Source organism: Mustela erminea, chromosome 6 (genome assembly GCF_009829155.1).
Source record: "Mustela erminea isolate mMusErm1 chromosome 6, mMusErm1.Pri, whole genome shotgun sequence".
Classification (NCBI taxonomy): Eukaryota; Metazoa; Chordata; class Mammalia; order Carnivora; family Mustelidae; genus Mustela; species Mustela erminea.
In genome coordinates this window covers 99,028,206-99,045,543 of record NC_045619.1, presented here as the reverse complement: position 1 = coordinate 99,045,543, position 17,338 = coordinate 99,028,206, and the positions used below count along the sequence as shown (strand labels likewise).

The window sequence follows — 17,338 nt, the reverse complement described above, 5'->3', positions numbered from 1 at the left end:
TGTCCTCTGCCCCTCCCCTCCTGCATGTTCCCTCTCACTTTTTCTGTCAAATAAATAAATTAAATATTCCTGAAAAAAGAAAAGATTTTATTTTTAAGTAATCTCTACACCCAATGTGCAGCTCAAACTTAAAATCCTGAGACCAAGAGTTGCATGATCTACAGACTGGGTCAATAAGGTGTCTCTAAAGCCCACTACATTTTTAAGTGATTTTTAAATCAAAACAGTCTCAAAAACTTGGAGAGTACTTGTCTGCAGTATACCTGGGATGGCTACAGTAAGTTCTCTCCACAGAAGGGAAATGAAGGAACCAAAAGGAAGGAAGAACATGGCAAGAGTGAAAATATGGGTAAACAGGACAGATTTTTTTTTAGAAGCCTCTCAAAGGATGTCCTTTCCCTTTTACTCTCCCAGAGGAGGAGAAAAATAATCATCAGTGGCAAAGGGAAGCTGGGGAAGCAACATCCAGACCTGGCTTCACACTCAGGAAGAGACACTGCATCTCTTCTTTGTGGTTTTGGGCATGCTACACATGGAGAGAAACTTTTCTAGTAACAGAATGTAGAAATGGTCCCTGAAAATATGGTCTTGATAGATTTTCTAAATTATGTTAGCTGGTTGAAGCAAACATTGTAACACTGTCTAATATCCCTCAGTGCATAGGGAGAGAGATGTAACACAATTCTATTACAAATGAGAAAGAGTAAAATGAGGTAAAGGGAGGTGAAGTTGCCACACTTTATTTGATCAGATAAAATGTTGACACAATAGAGTAGTAAATTATATATCCATAATGAAATCTCTTAAATAAAATGGACCAGTTTCTCCAAAAGTACAAACTACCACAATTCACCCAATTGGAGATAAGTAATTTGAATAACCTGAAAACTATAAAGAAATCAAATTTTTAACTTAAAAACTCCCCAAAAGAATCAATTCTCTAATTTCCCTTTCTGTATTTTCATTGTTAGTGTATAAGAAAGCTGATTTCTGCACATTGACTTTGTATCCTGCCACGTTGCTGAATTGCTGTATGAGTTCTAGTAGTTTGGGGGTGGAGTCTTTTGGGTTTTCCAGATAAAGAATCCTGTCATCTGCGAAGAGAGAGAGTTTGACTTCTTCATTGCCAATTTGGATATCTTTTATTTCTCTTTGTTGTCTGATTTCTGTTGCTAGGACTTCTAATACTATGTTGAACAAGAGTGGTGAAAGTGGGCATCCTTGTCGTGTTCCTGATCTCAGTGGGAAGGCTGCAAGCTTTTTCCCATTGAGGATGATATTTGCTGTGGGTCTTTCATAGATAGATTTGATGATTCAGGAATGTTCCCTCTATCCCTATACTTTGAAGCGTTTTAATCAGGAACGGATGCTGGATTTTGTCAAATGCTTTTTCTGCATCAATTGAGAGGACCATGTGGTTCTTCTCTCTTCTCATATTAACTTGTTGTATCACATTGATTGATTTGCGAATGTTGAACCATCCTTGTAGCCCAGGGATAAATCCCACCTGATCATGGTGGATAATCTTTTTCCCAGATATGGACCCTCAACTCTATGGTCAATTAATCTTTGACAAAACAGGAAAAATTATACAGTGGAAAAAAGACAGTCTCTTCAATAAATGGTGCTGGGAAAACTGGACAGCTATATGTAAAATAATGAAACTCGACCATTCTCTTACACCATACACAAAGATCAACTCAAAATGGATAAAAGACCTCAACGTGAGACAGGAATCCATCAGACTCCTAGAGGAGAACATAGGCAGTAATCTCTTCGATATCAGCCACAGCAACTTCTTTCAAGATATGTCTCCAAAGGCAAAGGAAACAAAAATGAAAATAAACTTTTGGGACTTCATCAAAATCAAAAGCTTCTGCACAGCAAAGGAAACAGTCAAAAAAACAGGCAACCCATGGAATGGGGGAAGATATTTGCAAATGACAGTACAGACAAATGGTTGATATCCAGGATCAATAAAGATCTCCTCAAACTCAACACACACGAAACAGGCAAACATATCAAAAAATGGGAAGAAGATATGAACAGACACTTCTCCAATAAAGACATACAAATGGCTATCAGACACATGAAAAAATGTTCATCATTACTAGCCCTCAGGGAGATTCAAATTAAAACCACATTGAGATATCACCTTACACCAGTTAGAATGGCCAAAATTAACAAAACAGGAAACAACATGTGTTGGAGGGGATGTGGAGAAAGGGGAACCCTCTTCCACTGTTGGTGGGAATGCAAGTTGGTGCAGCCTCTTTGGAGAACAGTGTGGAGATTCCTCAAGAAATTAAAAATAGAACTTCCCTATGACCCTGCAATTGCACTCCTGGGTATTTACCCCAAAGATACAGATGTAGTGAAAAGAAGGGCCATCTGTACCCCAATGTATATAGCAGCAATGGCCACGGTCGCCAAACTATGGAAAGAACCAAGATGTCCTTCAATGGATGAATGGATAAGGAAGATGTGGTCCATATACACTATGGAGTATTATGCCTCCATCAGAAAGGACGAATACCCAACTTTTGTAGGAACATGGACGGGACTGGAAGAGATTCTGCTGAGTGAAATAAGTCAAGCAGAGAGAGTCAATTATCATATGGTTTCACTTATTTGTGGAGCATAACAAATATCATGTAGGACAAGGGGTTTTAGAGAGGAGAAAGGAGTTGGGGTAAATTGGAAGGGGAGGTGAATCATGAGAGACTATGGACTCTGAAAAACAATCTGAGGGGTTTGAAGTGGTGGGGGGGTGGGAGGTTGGGGTACACTGGGTGTGGTGAAAAAATAATGAATACTGTTTTTCTGAAAATAAATAAATTTTATAAATAAATAAATAAATAAATAAATAAATAAAACTCCCAAAAAGAAATTTCTAGATTAGCTTTATTTGAAAAGTATAGCAAACACTTAAAAAATAATTATCAGTAATCTCCTATAATTTTTTTCACTAATTTAAAGAGAATACTCTACAACACATTCTATGAAGCCTGTATTACTATGATGGCAAAATCAGACAAGCGCAACACACACATGAAAACACTGCGGACAAACACTCTGGATTAAGGTGGATACAAAAGTCTTAGCAGTGTATTAGCAAATAGAATCCCACGGTGTATACAAAGCATATACTTTATGAGTATTGTGTTTATTCCAGGGAAGTAAAGCTAATCCAATATTTGAAAATCAGTCAATGCTATATATCATGTTAACAGGCTAATGAACAAAAATTCATCATATAATACATTAATACAGAAGTAACATTCCAAAAATTTTAATTTATTTGTGATAAAAACTCTCTGCAACCTAGGATGGAAGAAACTTCCTCAAATTGATAAAGAGCATCTACAAAAATCCTACACCTACCATCATAATTAGTGGTGAAAGATTGAATTGTTTTCCCTTAATGTGAGTACAAGAGATGTTCATTCTTCTGTGATAGCAGTGGAAGTTCTAAGTAGGGCAGTAGGGCAAGAAAAGGGAACAAAAGCCATACAGACTGGGAAGAAAGAAATAAAACTGTACCAATTTTTGGATGAAATGATCATAGAAAATTCCAAGAAATCTATACACACAAACAAAAATGTCTTAGAAATTAATGAGCTTTGCAAGTTCTCAAGTTATAAGATCAACATACAAAAATCAACTATACTTCAACAATACTAAAGACAAATACATGTAAATTGAAGCTAAAAGTATAGTACCATCTACAATTGCTAAAACAACAACAACAACAACAACAAAACTTAGCTACAAATCTTACAAAACACGTCCAAGACTTATGTGCTCAAAAAACAAAATGTTGTTGAGAGAAGTCCAAGAATCTCTGAGTAAGAGGAGAGGCATACTGAGCCCATGAATGGGAAGACTCAATATAAGAACAATGCCAGTTCTCTCTAGATTAAATAAAGGTTTAATGCTGCTTCTCTCAAAATGCTAGTACTATAAGGCTTTGTTACAGATATAAACAATATTATTCTAAAATTTATATGGGAAGAGGACATGTGGATATTTATTCACAGATGAGATGATCATACATGAAGAAAGCCCCATTTGTAATAGTATGGAAAAGGAAAAAAAATGCTTAGCAATAAACTTAACCATGGAGACAAATAATTTGTACACTGTAAGCTACAGAACATTGGATAAGGAAACCCAGAGGACACCAATAAATGGAATAGCACCCTATTCATATATTAGAAGAATTAATATTGTTAAGATGTCCATATTACCCAAAATGAGCCACAGGTTCATTGCAGTTCTTATCAAAACCTCAGAGACGAAACAGGCAAACATATCAAAAAATGGGAAGAAGATATGAACAGACACTTCTCCAATAAAGACATACAAATGGCTATCAGACGCATGAAAAAATGTTCATCATTACTAGCCCTCAGGGAGATTCAAATTAAAACCACATTGAGATATCACCTTACACCAGTTAGAATGGCCAAAATTAACAAAACAGGAAACAACATGTGTTGGAGGGGATGTGGAGAAAGGGGAACCCTCTTCCACTGTTGGTGGGAATTCAAGTTGGTGCAGCCACTTCGGAGAACAGTGTGGAGATTCCTCAAGAAATTAAAAATAGAACTTCCCTATGACCCTGCAATTGCACTCCTGGGTATTTACCCCAATGATACAGATGTCATGAAAAGAAGGGCCATCTGTACCCCAATGTTTATAGCCGCAATGACCATGGTCGCCAAACTATGGAAAGAACCAAGATGCCCTTCAACGGACAAAAGGATAAGGAAGATGTGGTCCATATACACTATGGAGTATTATGCCTCCATCAGAAAGGATGAATACCCAAGTTTTGTAGCAACATGGATGGGACTGGAAGAGATTCTGCTGAGTGAAATAAGTCAAGCAGAGAGAGTCAATTATCATATGGTTTCGCTTATTTGTGGAGCATAACAAATATCATGGAGGACAAGGGGTGTTAGAGAGGAGAAGAGAGTTGGGGTAAATTGGAAGGGGAGGTGAATCATGAGAGACTATGGACTCTGAAAAAAATCTGAGGGGTTTGAAGTGGTGGGGTGGGGGTGGGAGGTTGGAGTACCAGGTGGTGGGTATTATAGAGGGCATGGATTGCATGGAGCACTGGGTGTGGTGAAAAAATAATGAATACTGTTTTTCTGAAAATAAATAAAGTAATTTAATTTAAAAAAATCTCAGAGACACTTCTGTAGAAATAGGAAAATTTATCCCAAAATGCATATGGACTCTCAAGGGATCCAAATGGCCCAAACAGTATTGAAAAGAAGAACAGTTTGGTGGGGAGGGGGGGTGTCTTACACTTGGAAAGCTAAATGTGGTACTGACATACAGACAGTTATATATACCAGTGGAATGCCCAGAAATTAACCCTCACTTATACGATCAACTGATTTTCAACAAGGTGCCAAGACCACTCAGTAAGAAAAGGACAGTACAGATGGGATGGGGAAAACTGGACAGCAACGTGCAAAAGAATGAAACTGGACCACTTTCTTAGACCACACACAGAAATAAACTCAAGATGGGTTAAAGACCTAAATGTGAAACCTGAAACCTAAAAACCCTAAGAAAATATAGGCAGTAATCTCTTGGACATCACCTCTGCTACATATTTATGGATGTGTCTCCTCAGGGAAGAGAAACAAAGCAAGCATAAACTATTGGGAATACACCAAAATTTTTAAAAACTTGCACAACAAAGGTAAACTCTCAACAAAATGAAAAGACAACATACTGAATGGGAGAAGATACTTGCAAATATTATATCCAGTAAAGGTTAATATCCAAAATATATAAAGAACTCATACAACTCAACACCAGAAAGCCAAATAATATGACTTTAAAATGGGCAGAGGACCTGAATAGACATGTTTTTTTTCAAAGAAGACACACAGATAGCCAACAGACACATGAAAAATGCTCAACATCTCTCATCATCAGGGAAATGGAGGTCAAAATCACAGTGAGCTCCCACCTCACACCTGTCAGAATGGTTATTATCAAAAAGGCAAGAAATAAGTGTGGACAAGGATATGGAGAGAAGGGAACCTGGATCCACTGTGGGTTGGAATGCAGACTGGTGCAGCCACTATGTAAAGCAATATGGAGCTTTCTCCAAAATTTAAAAATGGAAGTACCATATGATCCGGTTATTCCACTGCCGGGTATTTACCCAAAGAAAATTAAAATACTGATTTGAAAAGGTATCTGCACTCCTCTGTTTATTGCAACATTATTTACGATAGTCAGGACACGGAAGCAACACAAATGTCCACCAATAAATGAAGGAATAAAGAAGATGTGAATATAAATATCTCTGAATAAATACAGAGAAAAAAACTGGTGGTTGCCAGAAGGGAGATGAGTGGTGGGATGGATGAAATGGGTGAAGGGGACCAAGAAATACAAACTCCCAGTTATATACAACTAATGAATCATTGAACACTAACTACATCAGAAACTAATGATGTACTAGATGTTGGCTAATTGAATTTAAGTTAAAAAATTAAAAAAAAAATAAAAACTTCCAGTTATATATAGCAGAATTCCTTTCCTTGCAGCTGTCAAACTCACAGGGGCTGCATCTTCAAGGTCAAGGGGAATGTCTCTCTCACACGAACTTCTTGGAAAGGGTTTGCTTGATTAGGTCAGGTCCACTGAGGGCACTCTCTCTTATTCACTCAGAGTCAGCTGATTAATGACTTAGCCAAGGGAGCTGATGGTCCCTCTCTTTCCCTGATCCAGACTCAGGGGAGGGGATTTTCTAGCGTTTGTACAGCAGGTGGCAGAGATCTTCAGGATCTCTTGGAATCCCGCCTATGAGACTTTCCTACAAGGAGCTGCCCCAGGCCATGGGGGGCATGCATGGCTCATACAGTTTTTGAGTGTGTTTATTCCCATCATGCGCTCAGTGACAGTGGACCTCACCACAGGTTAGACGCAGGGATCACTGGGTCTACTGAGAGACAGTCCCAGGCCAAAATGTCACTTTCCCACGGTGTGTGCCCCAGCTCTGTGCTGACTACCATAGTGGGGGGACCAGAGTGGTCCCCAGGAATTAGCGTCAACAATCTCTAACTTCAGGTGTTTGCTGTGCCGGGGGCACAACGATTCTACAATAGCCCACAGAGCCCTGCCTCCCAGGGCCACTGGCCCAGTCTGCAGCTCCCTTCTGCACTTGGTGACTGTGAACCAGCCTGGCTTCCAGGCTTCTGGGTTCTGAACCCCATCCCCTCCCGTGCGAAGCTGGTGCGGCTGGCATCGAAGGCGGCCGTGACCCCGCATTCCTTCTCCCGCCGCTGTTTCCGCTCCAGGCAGGCGGCGAAGGCACAGCCCACGGCATGGCTCAGCCTCTCGCCCTGTGGGAAGAGGGGTCAGGCCGGGCTTGGAGAGGTGGCATTGTGCCGGCTGGAGGCAGAAGCCCTGGTGCCACCAGCTCAGTGTCAGGTCATCCTGGACCAGTCCCCTGCACCCATGCCTGCCCAGAGCCTCAGACTGCATCTGCACCCAGAGGTAAACAGGACAGCTCGGAGAGAAAAAAAAGCCAGAAACAAGAGTGCAGTGCCATATGGCTCTCTTGATAGGAAGTTCAAGAATCAGTAAAACTAATCTGTGGTGAAAAAAAAAAAATGTCTTTCCGCTCAGTGGTCCATTACAAATATGGTGGAGCTTGTGTCCCCATTCCATTGTGCAGAATACTCTGGGCATGTGTCTGGCTCCAGTCAGGAAATCAGGAGCTGTATCTGTTGTTTTGTTTTGTTTTGTTTTAAGGATTTATTAAAGAGAGAGAAAGAAAGCAAGCACACATGCACAGGCGGTGGGGAGGGAAAGAAATGTCTTTCTGTCCATTTCTCTTACAAGCTCCAGAGGTGGTAACTTCTCCTTGCAGTTTCTACCTCGGTGTTGCCTCGCTGTTTGCTTTTTGCCTTAGTCTTCTGATGCCTGTTTAATCAAGTTTCTGTTGTAAAATGACTTTACCACATGGATGAACCCAGAGGACATGCGGAGTAAAGAATAAGCCCATCACATAAGAACAAATACTGCATGATTCCACTTAGATGAGGAATCTGCGACGGTCACACTTGCAGAAGGGCACAGTGGGATATGGTCGCCAGAGCTCTGCGGGGGAAGAGGAATGGGGAGATGTCAGTCAATGGCATAAAGCTTCAGTTTTGCAAAATGAGTAAGTTCTAGAGATTTGCCGCATAGCACCTTGCCTGTAGTTAATGATACTGTATTGTGCACCTAAATATTTTGAAGAGGGCTTCTCATGTTACTGTTTTTACCACAACAACAAAAAAGAGGCATCAGGAAGCTTCTGGAGGTGAAGGGTACGTCTGTTACATTGGCGTGGCTTCCCAGTCATGTGTGTCAGATCAAATACATTAAATAAGAGCATCCATGGTATATCAATCAATTACACTTAAATCAGGCTATTTAAGATAAATTAATAAAATAAAGTGTCTGTTGAAATAACTGGTACGTGGTGTGCCCAGCTGGCTCAGTTGGTTAAATGTCCAACTCTTGACTTTGGCTCAGGTCATGATCCCAGGGTCGTGACATTGAGCCCAGTGTGGGGCTCCACATGGAGCATGGAGTCTGCTTAAGGTTCTCTGTCTCCCTCTGCCTCTGCCCTCCCCACCGCCTGTGCATGTGTGCTTGCTTTCTTTCTCTCTTTAATAAATCCTTAAAATAAAATAAAATAAAATAAAATAAAATAAAACAAAACAAAACAACAGATACAGCTCCTGATTTCCTGACTGGAGCCAGACACATGCCCAGAGTATTCTGCACAATGGAATGGGGACACAAGCTCCACCATATTTGTAATGGACCACTGAGCGGAAAGACAGCTGGACACACTGTGCTCCATGTGGGTGACACTCACAAACCCGCTCTGAGGACCACAGCAAGTTCCCAGAACCTGCGTTCTGAAGGAGAACCCTACGCGGGCTGTGAAGCTGTTGCAAGAGGTGAGGAAGTCAGTTCCCGGAATAGCAGGACAGCTCCGTGGGGAGGGAGGGCTTGCCACCCGGCAGCCAAGCGTCCCCGGGCAAAATGTTCTGTTGGTTATTTTACTCCAATGATGAAAATGACTTTCCGTCCTACATGAACTTACAGCCTTGTTTCCCACCTCACCCGGGTCTTTTCTGTGCGCTTGTGGCAAGACCTTGCGACAAGCCCTCTCACTTGGCAGGTGCCACAGCGGTTTCAGGGTGGGAGCACAGTGTGATTCGGAGAATGTCAGGAACTTCTAGGAGGCCACAGAGCCACTCCAGGGGCTTCGGGCTTACCTGGAGTGGAGCCACAGCATCCATACTTTATCGTCTACCAATTGTACCAATTTTAAATACACTATATTCAAAATGAAGTCACACACAAAACAGACAATCATATCAAAAAATGGGCAGAAAATATGAACAGACACTTCTCCAATGAAGACATACAAATGGCTATCAGACACATGAAAAAATGTTCATCATCACTAGCCATCAGGGAGATTCAAATTAAAACCACATTGAGATATCACCTTACACCAGTTAGAATGGCCAAAATTAGCAAGACAGGAAACATGTGTTGGAGGGGATGTGGAGAAAGGGGAACCCTCTTCCACTGTTGGTGGGAATGCAAATTGGTGCAGCCTCTTTGGAGAACAGTGTGAAGATTCCTCAAGAAATTAAAAATAGAACTTCCCTATGACCCTGCAATTGCATTCCTGGGTATTTACCCCAAAGATACAGATGTAGTGAAAAGAAAGGCCATCTGTACCCCAATGTTTATAGCAGCAATGGCCACGGTCGCCAAACTGTGGAAAGAACCAAGATGCCCTTCAACGGACGAATGGATAAGGAAGATGTGATCCATGTACAGTATGGAGTATTATGCCTCCATCAGAAAGGATGAATACCCAACTTTTGTAGCAACATGGACGGGACTAGAAGAGATTATGCTGAATGAAATAAGTCAAGCAGAGAGAGTCAATTATCCTATGGTTTCACTTATTTGTGGAGCATATCAAATAACATGGAGGACAAGCGGAGATAGAGAGGAGAAGGGAGTTGAGGGAAATTGGAAGGGAAGGTGAACCATGAGAGACTATGGACTCTGAAAAACAAACTGAGGGTTTTGAAGGAGCAGGGGGTGGGAGGTTGGGGGAACCAGGTGGTGGGTATTATAGAGGGCACGGATTGCATGGAGCGCTGGGTGTGGTGCAAAAACAATGAATACTGTTATGCTGAAAATAAATTTTAAAAATTAAATAAAAAAATGAAGTCTTGAAGTATGATTACAATTCCACTTAAATATCAGAGATGGAAAAGCACAGACTGAGACTAACAGGCATGCCTTCAGCAAGTGACAGAGCTATCAGTGGGTTTTTCTGCTATAAACCCTTGACACGGTCGCTTAAGAGTCAGATAAGGAACTGTGTTCAGAAATGTCACAGAACACTGAACAAGGATTCTATTGCTCCACAGCATTCAGAGACAAAATAATGGTAAAAATAAAACTCAAGGTTAAAATGTTAACTTATAAAGCGTGGTGATAATATATGGCCTTTCTTTTTTTAGAGTCCTTCTTAAAAATGTCAAGCTCCTCAGGACTCCCACCAGTCAGTGTTTTGGCACCTGACATACCCATTTAGTGGTGTTCTGCAGCAGGCAGGACCGTGGCCTTGACTTTAAAGCAGCCACACCAGGCCAGGCTCCACCCAAATGCTCCATGTCTCTTCTCCCACGTTCAGTGCCTCCTTATGTCTCTTGAATTAGAATCCATCCTGGTTCCCACCTTCACAAGGGCACTGACGTTCTCTTTAACTGTTTCATCTACGGTCCACAAAAAAGTCAGTCCATACATATTTCTTCAAGAGCCACTCTGCTTTCCAGAGTTTGCCTGAAATTCCTTATTAGCCTGCTCCCTGCCCTCTAGAATATTCGTCCACTGGAGCAAGCCCCTCCATTTCCCAGTCCAGTGTGAGCCACAGAACCGTGCAGTGAATGGAAAGGAGAGCTCAGACACACAGAAGGCCCTCTAACTGACTTGTACGAGAAATGGCCTCGGTTAAGAACACAGACTATCCCCTCATTTAAAGGTAACATTCACTGCTTATTTTTATTAAATTCTCATATCAGTAATACTGTCATAGTGGGAGAATATTTAAGGAATTCATTTATTAAAGAGTGTGACAATTCTTAGCTTCCTGATTCATGGAAAAATGTCTAGGAAATCTTAATGAGAGGCAGGGGAAAGGACTTAATAAATTGTTGGAAATGGCTGACAGCAGGTGCTCCAAAAAACCAGTAGTGGAGGACAGTCACTAGCATCCCAGGCGAGTCAGGGTGTCTCCCTGGTGTCCCCACACCACCTCAGACAGCTCGGAGCACGCAGACATGTGATAACCCAGCCCTACCCAGCCTGACCTGTAGCAGACTCAAGACAGCCAGAGCCCCCTCGCCTCACTCTGCGACAGATGGCAGTATTCCAAAATCAGGCAGAGGCTGGAGCAACATAAGAAAGTTGTATCAATGACAAAAACATTCTTATGAACTATTTCATGGTATTGAAAAAGGGTAGTCCCACTTCAATCTTTTACAATGATAGAAAAATCTCCAAATTGTATTAAATTAGACCAAAGAAAATGGCTCTTTCAACACTTTATCGAGAGTGTACACACACACACACACACACACACACACACACACACTGACCTGGGATTTCAGGCTGCTGTTCTCCCACCTGAGTAGAAAGCTGGCTCTCACAGGAAGCTGACCATGTGGACCCACAGGAGTGGGTGGCAGCAGGTCCTAAGCTAGGCAACAACTAGCCCCATACCCTTGTAGATCTGAGCTCCTCATTCTTAGTCAGCTGTTCAATTTCTAACCACACGTTGGATTGGTACTTCTCTTTGGCTTTCACTTGACTAAAAAAGGCAGAAATTGAGGTTATGGACATTGGGGAGGGTATGTGCTTTGGTGAGTGCTGTGAAGTGTGTAAACCTGGCGATTCACAGACCTGTACCCCTGGGGATAAAAATATATGTTTATAAAAAATAAAAAATAAAAAAAAAAAGGCAGAAAGAAAGGAAGATGACATTAAGCGCGAAGTGCTGGAGACAACTTACAATTGGATCCTATATATCTGGGGGGTGGGGCTAATTCAGGTAGGATCCTCAGTCAAGCCCAATTTTGCGCTTGAAACATTTCAGATAAAAGAGATTTGAGGGGCGCCTGGGTGGCTCAGTGGGTTGAGCCGCTGCCTTCGGCTCAAGTCATGATCTCAGGGTCCTGGGATCGAGTCCCACATCGGGCTCTCTGCTCAGCGGGGAGCCTGCTTCCTCCTCTCTCTCTGCCTGCCTCTCTGCCTACTTGTGATCTCTGTCTGTCAAATAAATAGATAAAATCTTTAAAAAAAGAGAGAGAGAGGGGCGCCTGGGTGGCTCAGTGGTTTGGGCTGCTGCCTTCGGCTCGGGTCATGATCTCAGGGTCCTGGGATTGAGCCCCGCATCGGGCTCCCTGCTCTGCAGGAAGCCTGCTTCCCTTTCTCTCTCTCTCTCTCTCTCTCTGCCTGCCTCTCTGCCTACTTGTGATCTCTGTCTGTCAAATAAATAAATAAAATCTTTAAAAAAAAAAAAAGAGAGAGATTTGACAATTGCATCAGGGTTGTTTAATAGGGTACCAAAATAATGGAGCAAATAATGAGTAATGAACACACACACACACACACACACACACACACACACATACATGTGTACGTATATATCTGTATACACTACTTTATATACCTGTACACACTGCTTTCCATCACACACATACACTTGTGTATACATGTATCTGTGTACACTACTTTCCATCATGCACATACACGTGTATGTACATCTATCTGTGTACACACTACTTTCCATCACACATATTCATGTGTATATGCATATATCTGTGTACACTACTTTCCATCACACACATACACGTATATGCACATATATCTGTCTACACTACTTTCCATCTGACTCCCATGCCTGCTTTTGAACAGAGGTATGAATTGAGACTCCCTGGGCATGAGTTGAAATACCATGTTTATTCTGAAACAAATAAATAGCAGTAACAGATGGTATTGACAGTTCTGAGCCATCTCCTTCTCATACCAAGACCTGTCTTCTTCCTTTCACCTTTAAGTAAAGGATACTGGTCTTCTAACTGAATTGTTTGTAGCGTGTGAAACTTTTAGCTCTCAGTGACTCACTTCCTCGCCCCGAACCTGACCCACACGTGATGCACATAGTCACGTGCAGAAGGCTTTAGGCACAGGGTGGCCCTCGGAATCATGTCTCTCCTTCCCCTCACCCAGTGACTCTATCAGAGCAAGTGTATGTAGGAAACAGAGGTCATATGTGTATTTTTACACTGGCTTGAATTTGGATTTTATCCCCTTTTACACTGCACTGTTCCACCATCTCACCTACACTGATGTATCGTGAGCTACGACTCTTGTCTGTTTGTATGATTGTTAACGATGGTCATTCACCTTGTTGGGGTTTAATTTGCCCTATGTTTGTGTTAAGAAGGGAACAGAATTCTCCACTAGCCGGAATGGGGAGAGGCATCTTTTAAAACATATACGTATTGGAGTACACAAACCAAATTATAAGCTACAGTTAAAAATATGTGGAAACCAGCATCAGTGGACCCTTCAGAAATTAAGGATCTGTGGGAAATAGGCAAGAATTTTTAGCTTCCCTCATTCTATCCTCATTAATAGGTGTTTTTCTGCATAGACAGGGTATTGCTTACAAGAGGATTTAGGTGCTTGTGAATCAGGAACTTTTACAAATAAGAAGGAAAAAACACAACAGAAACCTTATTCACAGATGTATGAGTTTCCAGAAGCATTGACAGCATTTTGTGGAGATGCCCGAATCAATGAGAGCCTGTTGAAAGTACCTAAATACTTTCAAATTTTTCTTAACTTTCCATTTCATAGAAGAAATCTTTTTTTTTTTTTAACTGAACTGTATGTCATAGGAAGAGACTGAACATGGCAGCGCACAGCAAGTACTTTACGACCAAACTTCACATCATTCTGAGAATGGTGCAGTGGGGCTTACCAGTCTGGAGAGCAGGGAGCAGCCTCGGGGAACACCTGTCAGGAAGCTCGCTCTCCGTCCAGAGCTGCCTCCAGCTGGAGCATGGCCGACTGGCCCAGTGTCTCAAACCGCTCCACTGCCCTGGCGTTTTCTACAAAATCAGTTAAGTACGCTTTCATTTGTCTTCTATTTAGGATGTTTTAAATCCCATCCAGAAAAATTTAGGAAATGCTCAGGACTGTTACTTGTCTTGAACAGTAAATAGGAAAGTTACTTTTTACCAAGTTGGGCATAGTATTAAAGATTCCTAAGAACAGCCTCATTTGTATATATATCAACATGATAGCTGTCCCCTCTCCCCCCACCACTGCTGCCACTGGCAAAAACAGGGCCGATTTCTTAGGAAGAGGATTTTTGTAGGTTGAGACCCATATATATTGACATAGTTCAGCAACTTCATCATCATGGTCTCCAGCGTCTGTCTTTTCCACCCTGTGCGCCTTGCTGGACTGTGAGTGATGCCCACCCTTGGTCCTGGAGCTGAGTGGGAACTTCTTGAAGACTTCACTCCTTTGGTTATTTCTAAGGTCAAGCCCTGAGTATCCCTTTCGTCCCTGATGCTAGAATGTAGAAAGTAAAAGATAGGAAATGCTAACATGGAAAAAGTAAATCAACGTAAATAAGGGTAGAAGCCAAGATACATGACAGTAGGTCACAACATGAGACTACTGAAGGAAGCCTAAAGAACATTTTTTTCAACGACCAGCAAAAAAGAGTAAAAGCCTCAAGATGGTACCAGTGCAAACACAGGACTAAAGACCTCAAGATGGTACTAGTGCAAACACAGAGCCCTAGATCTTGACAAAGCTCCTAGGAAGTGCGGTGGCCGCCTCGACTTAACACACACTGGGCAGGAGCAACCTACTTCCCGCACTCAGAGTGCACGTCTGGTTGGATGAACCGTTTCTTCTCTCAAGCGGGAGACAGAATTACGGACCTGATTAATAAAGGGCACTATTCCAAACATTTTATTCTTAGAGATTAACTTAGATATTGACACAGGCACTGAAATTCTAGTCTGCCCATCCATGGAGCAGCCTCCCACCCAGTGGTATGTACAGTTCATATGACTCAGTGTTGTCACAGCATTAGGCCTCCGTTCCAGAAGGATCACCCGTCACTGGACAGGCCCATCCTGCAGCAGCTGAGACTGGCACAGGACAGTCCAGGTGTGAAAGAAACGAAAGGCGTTTGTATACGCAGAGGGATTTACCACGCATAGACTGTTCTGAAATTCCTCCAGGCTGCTCTCTGGTGCAAAGCAAACTCTGACTTCAGGAAAGTAGGAAACAAAGGGCCCAAGAAGAGTGGCCCAGCCAGTCACTTCCTGTTAAGTCTACAATGCTGTCCGTGAGGAATTATCTGCCTCCGATGCCCCAGGTAGTTCAGCTCTAGGACTGGAGCAGACGTGTCAGAGCTCTTGAGCAAACACAGGCAGAGTGCAGCCCTCTCAGCATCTCCCACGGCCCCATGATTTCCGGACACTGAAGTCCCCATGGATTCCTGCTGCTGCTGCTGGATCCCAGGACATAGGCACCGGAACATAGGCGCCTTCCCTCGAGGCCCTGGAAGAAGCTGTGCTCTATAGAAACCAGCCGCACAATGTAGAATATTTTTCTTGCTAATGAGAGCAAAAGTATCTTGTATCCTTACCATAGAGGAACTGTCAGAGCTGCTCGTGTCACTGAGCTTGATGTGCCTGGAGAGTTTATTTCTTCAGATCTGATCTGTAGAGACTTTGTTGGGTCAACTATGAAGCCCTTATATTACAGGTAACTATACTGGAACTTGCGGGATCTGGCTGCATCTCAAATATTCTTACATGGGACACGTGATATGAAGGCCTTTTAGGAGAAAAAATATTTCTCTCCTGTGTGTTAAATAATCAGAGAAGCAAGCCGGGCACAACACATGACCAAATTCTTATGGGAAGTAAAAGGAAAGAAGTGCCCTTGAACAAATCACAACTGAAAGAGGTTAGACGATTCAGACACAAACCAGGATCTGTGCAGGGAAGAAACATAGCAACAAAAACCATAAGACCTTAGGCAGCATGGCCCTGAGCACCCACTGGGTCTGGCTCCAAGGACTTAAGAGCCTAGACGTGGTACAAAACATCTCTGAACTGAAAGCATGAAATGAGATATTAACGTGCATATGATGGGCGTTGTTATTAGAAACATCCAAAATGTAGACGTTTCTGTATGTCTTCTGAGCTTCTGATGCCTGAACATGGTGGGCACACAGTTTTTACTGGGTATTATTAAATTCACCCAAAAAACAGTTGGCTTACAGAAATTATAATTAATTTCTGAAGAGTTAAGGACTGGGGAAAGTGACCTGAAGAATGTTTAGGAATTATGAATTCAGTTAATTTCCAAATTTGTTAATTTCATGAGGTACTTTAAACCTCGGGTTACCTGCATTTCCAAGCACCTTTTCCTGGTGCAATTTGTAAGAGAAGCAAATAGAAATGGATCGTAAAAAGAAACAGATATTGTAAAGCAGAAGCCCTGATTCTCAGCTTAGTACAGACACTGTTTATTAGATGTCTAGGAAGGTGTGCTGAGCTTACAGCTGGTGACTTGACAGGGCAAGAGCTAGGATCATCGGCCCATGCACCTTCTTGAGGTATCCCACAGGGGCCTCTCACCTTTCATCCTGCAGAAGGAGGGAATTCTCTCTTTGTTCATAGTGATGTGAACATGCCCAGGGTTTCCCCTCCTGGAGATCTTGCCAGACAAGGGAGTCCTGAAAGCTTGGTTCCTGGCCCTCCGGCCGCCCAAAGGAACCACTGCTGGCAGGCCAACTGCTCTCCCTGGGGTTTCCAAGGCTGGCTCCTGCCCCTGCGGCAGTTACCGGTGATGGCTCAGCTGTGCAGACCAGACGGACACCCATGTGTAATGGTTCAGCCTGGGGGAAAGGAACTCATCCTTCCCTGGGGGGTGTAGGGTGGGAGAAATTAGGAGGGCACTCAGGAGATGACATTGTGATCCTGGACTGTTTGACACAGCCTCTGAATTATGAATGTTCAGATATGTATGTATATGAAGCTGTCTATCCAGACAGATGGCCATACATGTGAAGATGTGTATATATGAACATGTGTGTATATAAAGGATAATAGGAATCACAAGTTCTTTTATAAGTTTTGTTTTACTGTGAGATTTTCTTTGGTAACCT

At 42.4% G+C, this 17,338-nt stretch overlaps 1 non-coding gene across 1 annotated transcript; it reads right to left on the bottom strand.

The window, feature by feature from the left end:
• Positions 1–376: 376 nt before the first annotated feature.
• Positions 377–590, bottom strand: LOC116594525. Its single transcript, XR_004287268.1, has one exon. It is a non-coding gene; the product is annotated as a small nucleolar RNA U3 (small nucleolar RNA).
• Between the last annotated feature and the right edge of the window lie 16,748 nt (positions 591–17,338).